This window comes from Canis aureus, chromosome 26, assembly GCF_053574225.1.
Source record: "Canis aureus isolate CA01 chromosome 26, VMU_Caureus_v.1.0, whole genome shotgun sequence".
Lineage (NCBI taxonomy): Eukaryota > Metazoa > Chordata > Mammalia > Carnivora > Canidae > Canis > Canis aureus.
In genome coordinates this window covers 16,411,649-16,429,191 of record NC_135636.1, presented here as the reverse complement: position 1 = coordinate 16,429,191, position 17,543 = coordinate 16,411,649, and the positions used below count along the sequence as shown (strand labels likewise).

At 37.6% G+C, this 17,543-nt stretch overlaps 1 long non-coding RNA gene across 1 annotated transcript in view; it reads right to left on the bottom strand.

Annotated features, from left to right (window-relative positions):
• LOC144297931 (uncharacterized) overlaps positions 1 to 14,614 on the bottom strand; it is a 101,164-nt gene extending 86,550 nt beyond the window's left edge. Inside the window, exon 1 of the long non-coding RNA XR_013364875.1 lies at positions 14,484 to 14,614. This is a non-coding gene — a long non-coding RNA (uncharacterized LOC144297931). The remainder of the gene's footprint in view (positions 1 to 14,483) is intronic.
• Between the last annotated feature and the right edge of the window lie 2,929 nt (positions 14,615 to 17,543).

Genomic DNA, 17,543 nt, shown 5'->3' with positions numbered 1-17,543 from the left:
TAAAAATAATTAGACCAATTTTTTAATCCATTAGCGATATTGGGGGGGATGGTCTTCACTGCAGAATTTAAGAATGCTACAGATAATTTAACATCTTTGCCAGATGGACCATGACTGAGGAAAAAGAGTAGGCTTAAGTTTTAGGGAGAAGAGCACTAGACAATGAATTGGGGGCTTTTTCTTAATTCTGCCTCTGATATTTCCTAAGAACCAGAGATAACTTAGTCGGCCTGGATTTGCATCCTGATCTGCAAAAAAGTGCATTTAATAGAAGGTTCTTACCACCTTGTCATTGCTTCTTAGATGGCTCCAAAGACAATATGTCAGAGATGTAATAACCAACAGACACAACAGAGTGATGGTATTTTCATAATATCAGAGATTCTTTTTTCTCTAAGCAACATGGTTTTAATAAAATTATTATGACTTGTTGGCAAATTGAACACCAATAAAAAATAAATTTATAAAAAATTATTATGACTTTTTAAATGCTTTATTCAAAAATATTTTTATACTTAATATTGCTTCACAAATTTACTATTCCAGTTTTCCAATTACTTTGATCACTAGACTCAAGGAATAAGTTAAATTCTACTTGGTGGAGAGAAGTAGAGTTTTTTTTTTCCCATCTTGTTTCTATCCTTCCCTCACATGGTAAATAAAAATGGCTCCAGGAAGCAAAATAAGCTATATATTTCAAGCTAAACATTGTCATTTACATTTGGTTCACATGACTTATGTAGAACTGCTCATTGTTTCCATGATACTGACTTTAAATACACAGCCTAAATATCTGCCAGCAAAGACTCCCAGGTTGGTGGTATAGACACCATCCTAAAGGTAAGTATTTTTAGATGTGGATTATTTTTAGGTTGGCATGACTCTTCTGTGTATATGTACATAATCTAGTGACACATAATAGAAATTATTCTAATAATAGCAGTGACATCCATTGATATTATAGTATATGCCCAGTGCTATACTACATACGTTCTATGTATAATCTTATTTACTCTTCACGAAAATTCATTCACTATCTCTGAAGTGGGTATTGGTATCACCATTTCACAGATAAGGGAGTTGAGACTTTGAAAGTTAAATTGACTTGACCAAGGTGAGGCATCTAAATCATGGCCAGAGCGAAAGATTTAAACCCACTGGCTGATTCCAAGTAGGGAGCCCTAGCACACACTGTGTGCTCTGGGAATTAAAATGGTGAAGAAATTTTTTTCTTCAGGAGTCATCAGAAGAAGCTTCCTCTCAGAAGCTCTAATTAAACTGTGCATGTATGTTAGTTTGGGTTCCTCCAGAAGTAACCTTGATACATATAAGTAGTCAAGTGCAAGTAATTTATTTAGGAGGTAGAGGAAACACCAGTAGAAAAGTACAGAAGATAGGAAGGGAAGTTAGTCAATAAAGGATAAATAATAAGAGCACCTGGGGCAACTTATATCCCAGTGAAAAGCCCTGGAAAGCATGCTGAAAAAGTGCCTTAGACAAATTCTCCCCAAAGGATGAAAAAGCTGTTGTTTTTTGTACCCCATTCATGCCAATAGGCTTAGCTTGCCCCTGAGGGAGATAGTATGAATTCTCTGGCACTTTCTGCCTGCTTGTGAAAAGTTAGAACAGGCTTCTGGCCAGAGAAATCCCTCAGACAAACAGAGGTAGGTGCAAACAGTTGGAAGATGAACCAATGAGTGTGAAATAGCAAGGATAGTGGGGTGGAGTGCCATATTTAGTGTGTATGTGTACAAACATACACACAAAGATACACAGATGGAAAAGACCTTCTAAGCTGAGAGAATGACCATTTAGCAAGAGCAAAGTATATATGAAAGGATGCAAGAGAAATTAGGTGATAAGGATGCATTAAAACCAAATTTCCAAGGTGCCTGGGTGGCTCAGTTGATTAGCATCCAACTCTTGATTATGGCACAGGTCATAATCTCAGGGTTGAGAGATCAAGCCCCCACATTAGGCTCTGTGCTGAGCATGGAGCCCGTTTAAGATTCTCTCTCCTCCCCACTCCCGTGCATGTTCTCTCTCTCAAAACAAAACAACACACACACACACACACACACACACACACACACAAACCACAAAAAAACAAAACAAACCATTTTGCTCTTTTATCATTTCCAACTGATAAAATTTCCAACTGAAAACAGTTTCCTATTTTCACAATGAGATTAAGAATTAAGATCTCTTGTCAGTGCTGACACAATACTGGCCATGCTTCCTTCAAATGAAATAATAAAACTAGAACTGGTATGACAGTTAGGATTTCCCATCCACATCCCCAACCTATACAGAATTTTGGCTGTCAAGGTGGCAAGAGAAAACGTACAGTTCAAAATGTCCAGAAGGCATTTTGCTTCTCTCCTGGACTCAGCTAGAAAGGTAAGAGTACTATGGGTAGAAGGCAATCTGTTTATGGCCAATTAAATATGGTTTCCTATTGGTATTCACACCTTTTCGCCCAAACGCTTCAAAATCTAGAGTTAAGAATCCAGAGCCCATATCCAGTAACACAGTTGCTATTTGATATCCACTGGAAAGCACTACTCTCCTAAGACACTAAATTACAAGTCCTTTGCTACTTGGAGAATAATATTTGTATTTTATTAAAATAAAACTCTGTGATTACAATCCTGTATGTTTATATGTATGTTTTCAAAACATTTTTCAAAACTACACTGTCTAGATAGGAGAGCCAACATTTGTAATCAACAGATAAAACACAGACTAGACATTCCTCTTAGAATGCTTCCACATTAAGCTTTTTGATTTAGAATAATTCATGCTGTATAGCAAGTTAGGTAGTTCTCTTGATAGCACTGGAGCTTAGGATGACAGAGGGTCCAACTGATGTAATGAGTTAAGTAGATGTCCAATGAGAATAGACAGTAGTGGCAGCACACAAAAACTGGCATTTTTTTTTAAAAAATGGCATCTTCTGGAGAGATGCCATTATGGCTAGATTTGGAGCCAATCCTTCCTGGCAGTAAGTCACGTTTTCTCTTTCTACACACTACGTTGATCGCATCCATGGCTCCTCTAAAACAACTTTGACATCATCTTTTCTCAGTGGTATCTTCAACTCACTCTTGACAAGCAGTAGATTGGTCTTTCTAAATATAAAACTAATCGTGGTACAATCAACTCCCACTAGAAGCCCTTCATTGCCCCTATTTCCATCTATATTCTAGTTTAATGAATAATGTTGACCTTAGCTTAATTTGAAATCAAATGAAAAAATATAAGACATATGGACTTCTTTATTGTATTAAACTTATTGAATTCAAAGGATTACCCATTATTATAGGATTATTTTTTTCTGGTTTAAAAAATTTGCAATTTCTCTTTATAAAACTACTGTGTATTAGTCGGGAGAGGCTTGCTCAGGTGTAGTAACAAACTCCCAAATTGTAAAGGCTTAACATGAAAGTTGATCTCTTACAAAAAGTTTGCTGCTGACCTAGTGGGCATTCCCAAGATCCATATTTCCAAGCAGTGATGTAGGACTTTAGATTATTGGCATACATTGTTTTGTTGTACTTCATCGATACTATCTTTTTTACATTTTTTTCTTTTTTACATATTGAAAGTTTGTGGTATCTTGCATCCAACATGTCTATTGGTGTCATTTTTCTAATAGCATTTGCTCATTTTTTGTCTCTGTATTACATTTTGATAAATCTTAAAGTATTTGAAACTTTCCCATTATTATTATATTTGTTATGGTTCTCTGTGATCAGTGATCTTTGATGCTATTATTGTAATCATTCAGGAATACCATGAACCACACCTATATAAGATGGCAAACTTAATTGATAAATGTACATGTTCGGACTGCTCCACCAACTGGCATTTTCCTTGTGTCTCTCCCTCTCCTCAGGCCTAATCTCTGAGACACAATGATATGGAAATGAAGTCAGTTAATCACCCTACAATGCCTCTAAGTGTTCAAGTAAAGGCAAAAGTCATATATATTTCAATTAAAATCAAAAGCTAGAAATTATTAAGCTTAATGAGGAAGCCATGTCATAAGTAGAGATAGGCTGGAAGCAAGGCTCTATGTCAGTTTTCCAAGTTGTGAATGCAAAGAAAAAAATTCATGGAGGATATTAAAAGTGCTACTCCAGTAAACATATGAATAATAAAAAAGCAAAATAGCCTTATTGCTAATACAGAGAAATTGAGTAGTCTGGAGAGAAGATCAAACCAGCCACAACATTCCCTCAAGCAAAAGCATAAACCAAAGGAAGGCTCTAACTCTCTTTAATTCTACGAAGGCTGCAGAAGAAAAGACTGAAGCTAGCAAAGATTGGTGCATGAGGTTTAAGTAAAAAAGCATCTCCATAACATAAAAGTTCAAGTAAAACAGTGAGAGCTGTCAGAGAAGCTGCAGCAAGTCGTCCAGAAGATCTAGTTAGTTAATTAATAAAGGTGACTACACTAAGCAAGAGATTTTCAGTGTAGATGAAATAGCCTTATATTAGAAGAAGATGCCATCTAGGACTTTCATAGCTAGAGATGAGAAGTCAATGCCTGGCTTCAAAGCTTCAAAAGACCAGGCTGACCCTCTTGTTAGGGACCAGTGCAGGGGGGACTTGAAGTTAAGCCACTGATCATTTACCATTAAGAAAATCCTAGGGCCTTTAAAAATTATGCTAAGTCTACTCTGTGCTCTATAAATGGAACAACAAAGCCTGGATGACAGCCTATCTGTATACAACATGGTTTACTGAATACCTGAAGCCCACTGTTGCGATCTACTGCCGAGAAAAAGATTCCTTTCAAAACATTACTGCTTATTGACAATGCAGCTGGTCATCCAAGAGCTCTGATGGCAATGTTCAAGAAGATTATTGTTGTTTTCATGCCTACTAACACAATATCCTTCTGCAGCCCATGGATCAAGCAGTAATTCTAACTTTCAAGTCTTATTGTTTGGAAACATATTTTGTAAGGCTATAGCTTCCATAGACAGTGATTCCTCTGCTGGATCTAGGCAACATAAATTGAAAACCTTCTGGAGGGGATTCACCCTAAATTCCATCAAGAATATTTGTGATTCATGGGAAGAGATCAAAATATCAACATGAGCAGAAGTCTGGAAGAAGCTGATTCCAGCCCTCATGGATGACTTTGAGGGGTTCAAGACTTCAGTGGAGAAAGTAACTGCAGACGTGGAAATAGCAAGAGAACTAGAAGTGGAGCCTAAAGATGACTAAATTGTTACAATCTCACAATAAAACTTTAATGGATGAGGAGTCACTCCTTAAGATGAACAAAGAAAATGATTTTGAGATGGAACCTACTCCTGGTGAAGACACCATGAAAATTGCTGAAATGACAACGGGTTTAGAATCTTACATAAACTTAGTTGATAAAGCAGCAGAGTTTGAGAGAACGGACTCCAATTTTGAAAGAAGTTGTGCCATGGATAAAATGCTACCAAACAGCACCAGATGCTACAGAGAAATCCTTTATAAAAGGAAGAGTCAGTCAATGTGGCAAACTTCACCAATGTCTTATTTAAGGAATTGCCACAGCCACCTCAGCCTTCAACAACCATCACCTTGGTCAGTCAGCAGCCATCAATAACAAGGCAAGACCCTCCACCAGCAAAAAGATTACAATTCACCAACCTTTAGATGATGGTTAACATTTTTTTCAGCAATAAAGTATTTTTTAATTGAGGTATGTACACTTTTTTATATAAAATGGTATTAACACATTTGACTACACATACCTTTTATATGCACTGGGAAACCCAAAAAAATCATTTGATTTACTTTACTGCAATGTTTGTTTTATTGTGACACCCTGGAATCAAACTCACAATATCTCCAAGATACACTTGTACTTACTTAAATATTGTAGCAATGCCACCTAAAACATGTGGCCAGTCAGGGTCACTGTAGAGAGAGTTGCAAGATACACTAGAACTATTTTCTGTCTCAGCCGTGAAGTGGCCTGTAATCCAGATTATTGGCCAGAATAAGATACACAGCCTGATCTAAATTAAAGGAGGCTGCAAGTGTAGTTTTAAGTGTGTTCAGGTAATTAAGAACAAGATATGAGATATTCAGTAGGAATTTTTATTACATATTATCATGGTAGATGGCAAATTAATTTCCTAATCCATGAAATGACAAAAGAAAGAAAAGACACCCTATGTGAGCACCCCACTTAATTTGGGACAATATATCAGCACATAAAATGTCAAAGTTTGGAACTACTGACACATTCTATGAAAGCAAAATGTCATACCCCGGAATATATGGTTCTTCAAGCTCTAACCCTGCCAACATCTCCATCATCAACCCCTGATAGGAGTCATGCTTCTCTGTTTCTGCAATTCATGACCACGTGCCCTTGTGCTGGTTATTCCTTGTCCTAAATCTACTTTCAAACATCATCAATTCTATGATACTTCCAGACACAGTCCATGCTCTCATATCCCTGTACTAGCACTTATCCCACTTTAGGTCATTATCTATAGACATCCTTGAATCCTCATGAATTTTTTTTTGAGGATAGAAGCCAAGTTTTTTCATCCCTATAATCCCAGAATCCACTAGATTACAGGATTTAGTGCTTAATTAAACACTGACTTAAGTCTTGGTTGTACTTATCAAGATTGTCCTTGTTTATGTTATAATCAGATTTTTGGAAAGAGTCTCAAAGAATGGCTTAGCTCAAAGAAAGTCCTTTGGCTTAAATAAATTCTAAAGGTCAATAATCTATCAGCTCTTAAATTTGGTCCTACTGCCATCCTCACCCACATTGATTGTTCAAGCTCCACACTCCCTAGCACACAGCCTTTTTCCTCCCACAGCAGAGACTGAGGAAATCACTCTTACTTTTTACTCTGCACTGTGAGGTTTGCTCTGATCCTGTGACATTCCACTGAAAAGGCTAATGGGGTCCTCAGACTTCAAAAAAGTACAGAGATCTATGGTAAATGTGGCTTTGATTATGACCTGATGGCATAATCCAGCAGCAGTTTTCAAATTACTGGTGGCACTGAGAGTATAAGTTACATAAGGGCAGGGGCCATATTCATTTCCTTCCAGAAGTGTTCACCAATTATCTCTGCACAGATGGCAGAAAGCAAGGAAAGACTGAAAGTGATGAGGAGAGCTCTCTTGAGAAACGCTCACAGAATTTAGTTCACCTGGTTACATGGCACGCTCTTTGCAAAGCTACAACTTGGAGCTTTAAGGCAAGATCATCTTCTCTCTGGACTCACAATCAGAGTATGTGCTGGGCTTACACAGGAGATGAACAGAATAGCTGAATATTCTGAATTATGAACAGTTCATGATGAATGAATGAACATAATGAATTCATTATGAATAGTTCATAATTCATGAAGCTACAAAACAAATTGTTCTCTAAAAGAGGCACCAAGACCAAGGTGTGAGCATACAGAAGAAAAAGAAACCAACAACTTATGCTCACAATGTTCTGTAACAGCTACTGGCAAGTTGGGTTTTAAATTAACCCTGATAATTTCAGGGAAATTGTCAAGTACTGAGCAAGACACAATTTGTAATTCTTGGCATGGTTTGCTTTATTGGCTCCCTGGGTCCAGGACAGTATTGAAAAGGGAAGTATCTATAAACAGAATGAATAATGTGTAACCATAATATATTCTTTGTTTATTTTTACATCAGGTATTTGGAATGTTGGCACTATTAAGACACTAATTTAATTTTGATTCCCTTCTGAAACCGTGATGTTATAATGCAAACCCTCCAAATGAGCCATATATTCTCAGTAATGAAAATTGGGTGCTGGTGCCATAATTATACCAATGTTGTATTTTTGATATATCTCTTTTAAGTAACAAAATCTTTGATGTTTGCTGGCAATTTTTATTTTGTGAAAAGGCTAATAATAATAATAATAACAAAGTACCTATTGAAATTAGCCACCTAGTTCTAATTCTTGAAGCTTTTCATCTTTGGATTGATTTGCACGTCTCAACCAATTATAGAGGTGGGCAGATATTATTATACCCATTTTGCAAATGAGAAAACTGAAACTGGGAGCTTTGGAGACTTGCTCAAGCATGTGAGAATGACTCCCTCATCAAGACTCTTAAGATACCTCAAATCACCAGTAATCAAAGTGGTTCAGTTCCCATAACACAGGATTTCTCAAACTGGGCTCTATAAGAAACTTAGGGACAGATAATTTTTGGTTGTAGGGGTCTATCCTGTGCATTGTAGGATGTTTAGTGGCATCCCTGGCCTCTACCCACTAGGTGCTAGTAGCATCCCTAACCAAAACTATTCCCTAGAGGACACAATCATCCGTGGTTGAGAACCACTGCCATAAGAGAATCAGGCTCCGTAACAAATGGGTTCTCGTGTTTACATACCTTCCTCTCTACTGCCTTTGTGCTAACAGGCTCCTCAGTCTCTTTGACAGACTGTTAGAAGCAATGGTGAATTTGCCCCTCTCTATGGCCTGATGGCATGAACAAGTCAGTTTTCAGCTTACTGAATGCACAGTGAGAAGCTACATGAAGGCAAGCTACATGAGTGTAGCAGGCAAGTAGAACCACATCTACTTCCTTCAGCGAATCTTTAATAAATAAAAAAGTCAACCACTGATGTCAACCATGGGCCAAGCACATTACACACTTTACACACATTGTACAAGTTCATTCTTCAATCATTTAAGGTTTAAATGGCCCATTTTACAGATGAGGCAAAATTTAGAGAATTAACTCAATCTTAAGTGGGTCAGCCTGCATTTAGGACTGAGGTCAATCTGATAAGAGAGTCTATATGTATTATTTTATGTTAGTGTTGTTCAAATTGTAGGTTTCATGCCATTATAGACTGTGAAATAAAGTTAGGGGGTTATTTTTCCAATTATAATGGAATGGAATATATCAAAGTGAATTTATGTAATAAGGTTAAGGTGTTGTTTGATAAAACTTTTGTTTCTCTTTGTATGTTCATAGTTATAACGAAAAATATGTATTTTCCCTGTGGGTTAAAAATATTTGAAAAGCACTGCCTTAATACCTGTTATTTGTCTTTTAATGGCTAAAATATTTGACTGGTATTCTTAAATTAACTCCTTTTTGTAACTGGAAGTTTTTCTTTCACTAGTCCAGCCTATTTATAACTTTATCCAACTGGTATGCCTGCCTATGCTGATATCAAATCTGGAGAAAGTTAAGGAATGTCCCTAAAAAGACGATGCCATGGATACTTCCTGGGTTTGGGAACTGGGAAGATGATTGTTGCACACACATCTATTAGAAGTCCAGCATTCTGAACTTCTGCTGGTGTGACTTCTGTTTTAAAGGAAGCATTATCTCTACCATCATAGGCTCCAGTCTTATTTCCCAAAGAGAACCATGATGAGTGATCTATCACCAGAATTTAACAGGGAGCCAAACGGCAAAGGAGAGCCGTTTTGTATGTTTTGAAGTATCCCAGCTCCATGATCAGAGCAGAGTATAGCAGGATGGGTTTCTAGCTAAATGACAATCAAATAATAACCAGTAAAATTTCTTATCTATTTGTCCAGAATATGTGGATATTTTCTTTTTAATACGGTTTTTAACACAGTTCCTATCTTACCTTTTTCTGATATTCCAGATATCTTTCTATGTCAACATCCACAAAGCTACTTCCTTTGACTGTTGTGTATCATTCAACTGTGTAGATAAACAGTCTCTATAAATGAACAGTTAGAAGCTGCTGCTTCCTCTTCTCCTTTATGTCCTTTCTCCTCCTCCTCTTTCACCCTTTCTTCTCTTCCTCTCTCTGTCTCACCATTATCATGCTTTTGTATACATGGAAGTATACATAAGAGATACTGTACAGCAGTTTAGTGGGACTAAGGAAACCTGCTTTGATTTTCATAGATGTTGCCAAATTACCCCCCAAAAATCATAGAAATTCATTTTTATACTTAATGCTTGAATGTATATTTTTCCCATAGCCTCATCAAACATCACGTAATGAAAACCTCCAATTTTTCCTGTCATTTTTAAGGTAAGAAATCATATTGCTATATTGCATTTTTCAATTTCTTACATATAATATTGAACTTCATTTATTGTAAACTCTTTGTATTTATTTCCCTGTTTAGCTCCTTGCTTCACTTTTCTATTCATTTATGTTTCTTATTAATAAAACTTCTTTATATACTGAGGAATTTATCTCTCTATAATACATATTACAAATATTTTCCCTGCTGATTATCTCTTCTGACTTTGTTCTTTAGATATTGAAATCTTGTTAAGAAAATACTGTAAGTATCCCAGCACAAATTACATTATAAATTACCAATGTTCTCTTGTAGAATTTAATTTTAATTAAAAGTAATATAATGTGTAACTTGAATTGGGATAAAGAGTAAGAAAGAGATAAACTTTATTTTAAGAAAGATAAAATTTTCATGGTACTTTTTATTACTTTTTATTAAATAGCCTAACACTTCTTCACTGCCTTAAAATGCCTCCTTTGAGACATATTCAATTCTCACATGTATTTTGGATAATTTCTAGACTCTATCATTTTCTATTGACTACAACATGTTATTGCCAGAATATCATTTTGATTAAAGAGTTAGCTATTGCTTTCACAATTATTTGAGTTCTTTCACAAAACATTGATTTGAATCCAAAAAAAAAACTGGAAAGTTTTAGGAATTGGGGAGAGTATTCTCCAATGGTCTTATTCTAAAGTGATCTTTTAAAAATTTAATTCCTATAGTAATCTAATGATTTTTCTTACACATCTTTCACTTACTGTTTTACAGTTTTCTTTTTGTTTATGATATTGTATCTGAACAGGAAGGCAGTAGGATGGTTTGTCCTATCTTCATTTCCTTAATAAACATTTTCTTGAGATGCTATTATATACGGGCATTGTTCTAAAGACTGGGCATACAACAGTGAATAATTCAGACGGTCTTTCACAGTAATGGGTATTATTAAGAAAATGACACAATTCAAGTCTATCAAGGGCTATGATGGAAATAACCAGGACAGAGAATGACAGAGGTAGGAAGAGGTAAGTCTGAACTGTCAGACAATGACTCTCTGAGGAGGTGACATGTGAATTGATGTCTGAGGACTCTGAAGGGAGTCATCATGTTCTTGTTCCTTAGACCTGTCCATGGCTGTGCTTGCCACATACTGTGTCTTGATAGATACTTCCTGAATGAATGAATCAATTGATAATGGCCAGAGGTTCTGGCCTTGGCTGTGGGAAGCACTTGAGTTTATGCTGTCTTTCAAAAGTTCTGTTATAAGGAGCTGTTTAGACAAGTTCTATGGTAGGTTTTTACTTTGGGGAGGAAAGAGATTTTCTTTCAGTTTTTATTCATTACTTATTGCAACAGCTCTTTTGCAATGACTGATTTCAACATTTCTCTCTGGGCTTCTAAACCACCCTGGTCCCGAGCAAGCCCCAGCAAGTTTCCAAAAACAGGGTTCTTCCTTCAGTCCTACCTTCCAATCTACCATGAGGAAGTTCTGCATATCAATACCTCTGTGGAGAAGAGAATGGAAGGAAGTGAAAGCAAGCCCAGTGGGCACAGGTGATGCATTTTCAGAACACCACTTCTCCCAAAACACACTCCGCAGATCATAAAAGCTCATGCTTAGACATGGTCTCTGATGCCTGATTTGTAGTGGATTGTACATGAACCCCATCTTGGGCTTCCCCAAAAATACTTCCACTTTTTTAAGGCAAAGAAATATAATTTTTAAGGCAGACATTCAAGCACATTTAAGCTTCCTTTTCAATGATTAGTTGAATAACAAAATAGACAGTGGGAAAAAATCAGAATGGATGAAATGATGAAGTTTGAGTCACAGACCAGTTTCTCCTGTTTTTAAGATTGAAAGCCATCAGCTTTCTTGTTGTTAGTTTCCTTCTTTTATGGTTGCTGAGTTCTATTAGAATTAGAATTATAAATACTTGATATGAATTTCTCTCTTTGATCTGTCCTACTTGTCAATCAACAGTCTTTTAAACTCTGTATTCTTTCTCATTCTTGACATTTGCCATTGTTCTCTGCCCTGAATGCCTCGCCTGCTGTTCTCAAAAGCTGCCCAGAATCACTGAGAGTATATTGCAGTATCAAGTACCATGGCTTCAGGCTCTGCCGCAGCTGCCCACTTTCTAAAAGCTCCCTTTATTCTTTGCAATTGAACTTATCCAATTCAGACTGACAAATATCAGTTCTTTCCCCCTTACCTTTCATGAAAAAAAAAAAAAAACACAAAAACAAAACACAACCTTGAAAGTGTAATAAATCCCTCCTTCTGGGTAGTATACATTAATACACCTTGTAAATTGCCTTTCCCTGTTGGTTTTAGTCCTTTGCCCTTTTATTCTTTTCTTTTGTACTCTGGCTTCCTTAGCATTACTATTCCCAGCCTTGAAATCCAAGTTGCAAATGCAGAAAACCTGCCCACCCATTTAGGACAAAATGAATGGCCCACATTAAAGAGGCGATAGCACCACATCTGGTAGTACTGCTCACTAAAAGCACCCATCACTTGGTTCATGAGAAAGCAGCAGGTCTTAGATTCAAGACTAATGATCTATGGACTAGAGAGCACACTGTGAGACTTGGTGGAAGTACACTACATTGGTATTACAGTATATGTTATACACACACACATACATATACAGTATACATATGTAGTGTACTTTCCTACTAGCCACTGTTCTTAACTACATGGAGAAATCTAGAGTCATCCAGCTACTGGGGCAGTCTCACTGGTATATGATTTTGTGCTGCTTCTCTGTTCACTTGCCAATTTTAAGTAAGAATAGCCATGGGTGTTATTCTGTATGTTGGCAAATTGAACACCAATAAAAAATAAATTTATTATTAAAAAATAATAAAAATTAAAATTAAAAAAAAAGAATAGCCATGGTATTAGGAGTACCCATATTTTACTGTACAATTAACATTTGAAGAGAGTGGCCTTGGGAGATCATTTAAAGTAAATGTAAAGATTAGTCAGTCTCTACTGAGTGGAATATAGGAACTGTAAGAGCTCTTCACTTCATATAGGCCATTAGACAAGAAGCAAACCTTTCCTTACAAGGAAACTGTGAAGTTACTCTTAAGTCATTTTGTTGTTTTATACAACAATTCAAAAGACTATTAAATTCTTACAGAGCCTTGGGCACTAGGGCCCCTTTGCTAATGGGAATGGGGCTTTTCTCCAACCTCAGGGATTCTAGGAGCTCTTAGACAAGACCTTAGAGACAAGATTGCAATAAGGAATTTGGAAGGGTCCTTTCCGTGGCAGGCAGTATTCAATGACTCTGTGCCTGAATTCTTTCCTAGTCAGAGAGGTCCATGGACCAGAAGCATCAGTATCATTGGCATCACCTGAGAGCTGGTTACATATGTAGCATCTCAGGCCTCAACCATCTACTGTACCAGAATTTATATTTTCACAAGATCTCCAGATGATTCATGCACAAGAGTTTCAGGGGCCTGATCTAACTCTCATTCTCCTCAAGAATCAACTAGTGCTCAAAGAAATAAGTTGCCTAATGTCACTGAGTGAATTTGTACTTGGGAGAAGAGGGCCACACTACATGAGTCACAATGTCCATTCTGGACAATCATCTTTCTCTCAGGTGTCTGGAGTTGGTCAGCGTCCCACCTGAACGGGCCCTCTCTCTCCAGGTCAGGTAGCTTTAGACCTAACCTTCTCCAACAGCAGAGGTGTTCTATATCTCCACTGTTCAATGGGCACTCATGCCCACTGAGCCCTGGAATGGGGTTAGTATTACTAGCTGGAAGAGGGCAAGTAGGGAAGAGAGAGGCCTTCAACACTAGGGGATACTGACCACTAAGGTTTAACATGAAACAGGAGCTTCAGGGCTTTTGTTTGGATAGCTGGCATAGTGGCAGTTTTGCAGCTCCTGTTCTGATATAGTTAGTTGCATCTGTCGCAGTTTCCAGGGAAGACAGCGTTAGAAAAAAAGCTCTGGTTGTCATTTATAAACTGTGGAAAGAAGCAAAGAGCCTTTAGGGTCACCAGGGAAGCTAACACTTCTTTTGAAAAGATATAAATAAGCCAATAATCTGCTATTCCTTAGGCAAATGGCATGTCTCTGTTATGTTTGTTCTGAGGATTTTCTAGAAAGATGAACAGTCTACTACTATGACTCTCCTGACTTTAAGAAACTTTAAACTGCCTAACTTGAAAATATATGTTGCAAAATGTTTCAGAAAGAATCATATCGGCCTATCTAGCTATCATTTAGTGGCCAAAATTTCCCCAATTCCGCATTATTACCTGTTTCCATGGATTCTGCAATATTTTGTAGCTCTTCACATCAAGAAGTGAAGTCTACTTCCTCACCTGTAAATGTGCACTAACCTTATGGTTTATGTTAGTCAGAAAAATGCCATGGAAGTGACAATGTGTCAGTTCTGAGCCAAGAGTCAAGAAGTCTTACCTGCTCCCATTGTCTTTCTTGGGAACTTCCACTGCCATGTGAATAAGCCTGGACTAAGGAAGATCAGAGACCCCAGCCCACCGGAGAGAAGCCCTGGGCCCTTCTACCCGTCCTAGCTGTTGGCAACACAGACCAGCCACCACCAGCTATATACACCAGCACACTTCAGAAATGTGAGTGAGAACAGGTGCAATGAACCAAGCCCAGGCCATGTCAGCCAAGTGACCCAGGCCACTTACAGACTTGTAGAAGAAAAATAAACAGTGGTTGTTTTAAGCACCAAGTTTGGGGGGCGATTTATTACAACAGTGTCATGACAACAGATCATGCTATACCAACGTTATCATGTTTAACATTTTTTAATGTTACTTACCATTTCTGAAGAGAGAAATAGCTTTTGAGGCCATGATCACATTAAGTTCCTTGGAATGGGTATGTTAGAGAAGGAAAGGATGTTAGCACTAGTCCTGAGCTACAGACAGTATTACAGTTGGGGAACTGGAGGCCTAGCCGAAGGAAATAAATAACTTTGCATCAGGCAGCCAGAGAGGAGCAACACAGGACACAGGCCTCTGGTCTTCAAGTGCTCAGTCTGTTCTTTCATGAATGTGCTCTGAGTTTTGCTTGTCTGCCAACCAGCAAGATGTTGAGAACACAGCTTTTAAAAAGGAGGTTACATTTACAGAGACCAGTGCTTCTGAATTTATGTTTTTTTATTCATTTTTATTTTTAAAGGCTCACTCTTTTGTTAAAAGGAATCCCAATTTTGTCACTAACCTTTAAGGAAATGATTAGTGGATAGGCTTTCAGTTCACTCATAGGGCTGCTTATTCAATCATTATTATAACTTTATAATTTGTCAAAAATTTCACATGCTATAATAAAAAAAGCCTTCTTGAATGCGGCATGTTTTCTACTCACTGAGTGAACTTCTTCACAAGAGTGTTATTACTTCCCTAGCATATTAGTGACTAAGTTTGCTTGCTTACTTCTTTTTAAGGTCCAGTGATCATTCTTTCCATCTCTGAGTTCGTAACATATTTTCATGTTAATTATCTGATTTGGATTTCCTTTTTTTTTTTTTTTTTTTTTTTTTTTTTTTAAGTAGACTCCACTCTTGGCATAAAGCTCAATGCAGCGCTTGAATTCACAACCCTGAAATCAAGACCTGAGCTTAGGTAGGACACTGAACCCACTGAGCCACTCAGGCACTCCCCTATTAACCCATTTTTTATCCCCAGGAAGAAAACTGGGGCTTATAGCAGTTTTATGATTTTTACCAGGTCATGTGGACCACAGGGAAAAGGATTAGGTCATGCTTTGAGATTTTTGTTCAACAGTCTGATTTCAATGATGTCACCTTCCCAGTTTATATATCTGCATCCGTTGGATTTTTTTTAAGGTTTTATTTATTTATTCATGAGAGACATACAGAGAGAGGCAGAGACATAGGCAGAGGGAGAAGCAGGCTCCATGCAGGGAGCCTGACGTGGGACTCGAACCCGGGACTCCAGGATCACACCCTGGGCTGAAGGTGGCATTAAACCGCTGAGCCACCTGGGTTGCTACATCTGTTGGATTTGTCTAGGGGCCAATCATGCCCAATTTCTCCTTTCTTACCAAAATGCCCTGGTCCAAAACTACTTCCAAAGGAAACAGCTCTGGGCTCCTCTTGACAGACGTGTCTTCTGTAAGGGGTGATCTTCCACAATGGGCCAGAATTTAAACTGGGAGGTATGAAAAGACAGAGTTCTGTCAATCTGAAGACCGTGAAAGGTAAAACTGGAAGAGACATAATAGCCAACCTCTGGTTCTACTCTGTTTTGGGGTGTGGGAGTGTCTTTCTGTTTTTAAATCTAATCCATTTGTGCCCTTAAATTATTTTCCCTACAGAGCTTAAATCCGATTCATACAATCACCTTTACTTTGAATGACATTTCAAATTTTTCAATGTCTTCAACAAGTAAAAATAGTCTATCAAGTGAACTGCAATCAACTACTATTATCACCATTTCACAAGAGAGAAAATTACAGCCTTGAAGGAAGGTTAAGTGACTGGTTTAAGGTCATACAGCAAGGTTACAAAATTTAAACTCAGTTCTTCTGCTTCCCAGTCCTAGGATCTTTAGGGTTTTCTCAAAATTGAAATTGGACATCTTTAGTAATATATACACAGCATGTCTTTTAAAATACCTTTTATTGAAAAATGTGCAACAATCTCCTCTAGGACTATGTCAGAGTTTACTGAAAGAAACCTCAGAGAGCTGCTCAAAAAATCCTAACTGCCAACAGTCTGTTGACATGACAAAGCTTCATGTTGTCTCTATCACATTGGTCTTCTTGCCTTCCTGAAGGCTATCCAACAACACTCAACACTTTAGTCAAGAATGACAATTCCATTGCTCAAGTTTTACAAAATTCTTATTCTCCAAAGAGAGCATAAAACCTTCATGCAAATACAGAGTTGAGACTGTTCTAATAGCATGGAAAGTCTGAACTGAGGATGCAGATTGGCTGTATTTCATATTTATAAAACCCTCCATGAGATGCTGAATGGACTGGCATATGGCTAAATACTAGGCACCACTGAGCATTTTTGATGAGGTGAAAGAAGAAAAGATATGGCTTTGAGAACTTGATGGAGGCTCTCACCTACTACAGACACTCGCTGCCTTCTTGGCATCAAAGCTGCTCCTAGTCAGTGACTGAACATGGTATGAATGTTAAGATAGGCCACTTTTGGGGAAAATGAGGCTCCTGTGATAACCTTACTGACCCCCCTTCCCTAGACTGCAAAGTGGTCTTGGATGCTTCCTCCCAATCTTCCTTTCTCCCTCTTCTTCTCCATATAAGGAAGACCTGCATCATGGTCAGACAACTCTCCAGCCTTCCCTGGCTCACTCCTCATTTTCTCTCAGGCATTTCCTTTAATATCTTTACATAGTTAATTGCATCTTGGTATCCAAGTATGGGAGGACTTGGACAAGGAAGCAAAGGGTTTTAGATGCTTAAGTCAGCAGCTGCTATATATGTGTTTGTAAATAACATTGAAACCAAAAA